Here is a 3588-nt window from a genome sequence, read left to right as displayed (position 1 = left end):
GGGGGGGGGGGGGGGGGGGGGGGGGCTCCCGTGGCGGGAGAGTGCGGCCCGTGGCGCCTGGAAAGCACGCAGCGCCGCCAGGGGGCACTAGGTGTCTGGAACCTGAGCCTGGCGTCGGGTGCTCCCCCGCCCCCTTTTGAGTTGATACAACGCGTCTCAGAGACGCTAGTAACTTGCCCAAGGTCACACAGCCCTTGCAGAAAAATAATGAGATTGGGATTCGGACTCTGCAGTCTCCACTCCCTGTGCCCCAGGTATGGGAGGAGCACCGAATTTGAGTATCTTAGCAGTCCTGTAAGACCTTGGCGACTGAGCAGAGGTCTTTCTCCCGCTTTCACAAGAGAGCATACAAAGGATCAAAGAAGTCACTAGATCTCTCTGAAATATGTTAAACAACAGAAAAGCCACTTCCTTGGGGCTCCTGTTTATGCAGAGTCATGAAATGCCTGAGAGATTTTCATGTCTTTGCCTGCCGCCCCCTCCCCCCCCCCCCCCCAACTAGACCGGAGTTCCAAAACTGGTTGTTAGAGACCTGGCCTTTTTCTGAGGCACACAGGTCAAGTACCTTCCTCTGAGCCACAGGGTCCTCAATGGCAGAATCCTGGTAAATGACTTCCTAAGATCACAGTTTGTAAGTGCCCAGGACGATCTAGATCGGCACTGTTCTTCCTTCTCTCCTTCAAACATGCACAACTCTGCCCCTCGCAGGGTCTACCACCACCCCCCACCCCGACAAAACGAATGCTCCCCGAAGGAGCCTGATCTAAGTAAATGTTGGTTGAATGGTAAGTAAATGAATGAGCATCCGTCCCCAACCCTTACACTCAATGATTGGTTTTGTTTACCTGTCTTGCCTCCTCCTGTATGTTAGGTAATCATATCTGGGAGCTTGAATTCATTTCTTAGGGCTGCTGTAACCAACAGAAATTCATTGTCTCACAGTTCTGGGAGCTAGAAGTGTAAAATCAAGGTGTCCTCGGGGCCCTATTCCCTCGGAATGCTATAGGGAAAGCTCCTTGCGTTTTCCGGTTTCTGACAGGTCCAGGTGTTCCTTGCCTTGTGGGAACAGAACTCCCATGTGCCTTTGTCTTCACATGGCCCTTTCTCCCTGTGCTTCTCTATGTCTCCACAGGGCATTCGCCTCTCTGAATTTCTTCTTGTTTAAGGACACCAATCATATTAGATAAGGGCCCACCTAATGACTTCATTGTAACTATGTCTGCAAAGACCCTGTTTCCAAATAAGGTCACATCCACTGGGGTGAACTTGCATTTCCATTCACGGGGGATTAGGGCTTTAACAACTCTTTTTGCAGAGACGTGATTCAGCCTATAACAGAGGTGATCTATGGAACACTGAAAAAGGACTAGGCAAACTAAACAGGATGGGGGAGAACGTCCCTGGTTGAACGGCCAGAAGTAACATTTCCAGATGGTCTCCCTGCTTTAAAGAGGGGGCAATATGTCAACTTTAAGGGGGTCTATGGGAGTGGTCTCTATTCCAGCTGGGCCCTTTTCCAGGCTGTAAATACCCCCATTTCCAGACCGTCCACAAAGCATTTTATGTGACTGAATGTGGGCTTCTGAGAAATGTAAATCTGTCAGGGACTATGCTAAGCCTCGACCTGCTTTCTCTTGTTTAATGTTGACAACTGCCCTGTGAGCTAGGTCCTATTGTTCCCTGAATTTTACATGAGAAGCTGAGTTTCAGACAGGTTAGGGAGCAGATTCACAGCTGCTTCTTGCCTGAGCTGGGATTTATAACCAGCTCTAACTCCAGAAACCTTTCCGGGAAAGCCAGTGGGACTGTCCATCGACTCCGTGTGACTCCAGAGGCTAGAACAGCAATGCAGGAGTGGAAGTTAAAAGGGGAGGCGACAATTCCGCTACATTTTAGGGAAAATCCTCTAATGCCTAGCCTTCTGTTTCTCCAACACCTAGAATTAACGGTTTTTTCCTGCATTTAGTGCCTTTTGCCACCAGCGATGTCTAGGCAGTGGCCAAGCTAGATTTTCGGTGCCCTTCCCAAGCCCATCCCACTCTGGAGGGAGCTGGAACTCTCTGCCCTATGGATATGAACTCTTTGTACATAAATGTGTTTTTGTGAGGAAAGGCCCGCTAGCTTTTCTGAGCCACAGAAGATAGAGAACCAGGAAGCTCCCTTATCAGGAACGAAGGTCCGGCATTGCAGCAAAGAGCAGCGGGGCAAGAACCTGCCGTCGGTGATCCCTCTCTGGGTCGGCATGCTCTCTGCTCAGCTCTTGTTATTTCAGTTGAGGGGGGGGTGGCATTTTTGCCTAGCTGCGGGTCCTGTGGCTGACACGGGTCTTCCCGAACTCCACTTCGTGTGGAAGAATCGCCCCGGCCCTGCATCTTCGCCCTGCTTCTGGCCAACGTCCACGCACCCTGACCTCTGGCCTCCAACAGGAAGATGTTGGAATCCCGCCTTGCTCCTTCCGGAGCTTTGAAATAAACTGTTGACGGTTATTCCTGGAGAAATTGCTGCTCCCTGCCACAGTCTGCCCTTCCTAGGAAGCACTTTTATTTTGTAGGAAGCAACGTCTGAGTCACTTTTTATTGGGACTGGCCCCCTTCTTTCCTCAGAGACGGATCTATTTTAGGCACACTTTCTTTCCGAAAGGTCAAAAGTGCGCGCGTGTCGGGGGTGGAAGGAGGTTCCCAGCAAATGGTATCGGAGTCCAAGCAGCAGGACAAAACACGCATTAAATGAGCTCACACCGTCTCCAGACTCTCCCGCAATCGTTGCCTCGTCTGGCCCCGACAGCCATGTACGTGATAGAGGAGACTCTGGGCTTCAGGTATGACCTCTTCCACCTTTAGTAATGGAAACTGCGAGCCTCAGAGAGGTCAGGGGATCTCTTCGCCCAAGGTCCCGAAGGCAGGATGGAAAGGAGTCGGGATTCGAACCCAACTCAAGGCCAGGTCATTCACGGCTGCTTTTTCACAAGAGGAGGAATTTGGAGGCTGAAGAGCTGGGCTCCTTGTCTCTCTCGCCTTCACTCGCTCGCTGCTGGACTTCAAGCTCCACGAGGGCGGGGAGCTACCGCGCCCTGGGCTTGGACCCAGCGCCGGCACCCAGCGGGCGCTCACGAACGGTCCGCCGGGCCGCTGATGGAAGTAGATCGGTTCTCCTTCTGCAGTGAGGCTCCTGAGCCTGCGGGCACTGCATGCAGGCTGAGCACGACCGCTGCATGCAGTGGGTGTGGACGCGCTGGGTCGAGCCCCGAGCCCAACACCCGGGCACGGCTCCGTCTCGGGCGCCCCGCGGCACGGAGACCCGGCGCGGACCGGCGCAGCCTTAGGGACCTCGGACACCAGCCGCGCCGCAGCCGAGCCTCCGCGCCGCACTGCGCACGCGCGGCGCCGGCCCGGCTCCGCCCCCCCCTCCCGAGTAGGGACCTACAGCGGGCGCGGCGGCGGCGGCGGCGGCCTGCGGCCGGCGGTGCAGACACCCCTTCCCGGGAGCCGGGACCCGCCGGCCGGGTGAGTGACCGAGCCGGAGGGCGAGGGCCCCGGGTTCGCGCGCGGGGCAGGCGGGCCGGGGCGCGGAGAGGGCCGCGGGCGCTGC

The 3588-nt window shown here is 55.4% G+C and overlaps 1 protein-coding gene across 1 annotated transcript in view; it reads left to right on the top strand.

The window, feature by feature from the left end:
- The first annotated feature begins 3407 nt into the window (after window positions 1-3407).
- The window catches only part of ZNF518B (zinc finger protein 518B), a 16303-nt gene continuing 16122 nt past the window's right edge, over window positions 3408-3588 (top strand). Inside the window, exon 1 of the mRNA XM_049630305.1 lies at window positions 3408-3503. The gene's annotated coding sequence lies outside the window, so the exon portion shown is untranslated. The remainder of the gene's footprint in view (window positions 3504-3588) is intronic.

Source organism: Panthera uncia, chromosome B1 (assembly GCF_023721935.1).
Source record: "Panthera uncia isolate 11264 chromosome B1, Puncia_PCG_1.0, whole genome shotgun sequence".
NCBI classification, from domain to species: Eukaryota; Metazoa; Chordata; class Mammalia; order Carnivora; family Felidae; genus Panthera; species Panthera uncia.
The sequence above is the reverse complement of the archived record's forward strand: the minus strand, read 5'-3'. Positions and strand labels throughout refer to the sequence as shown.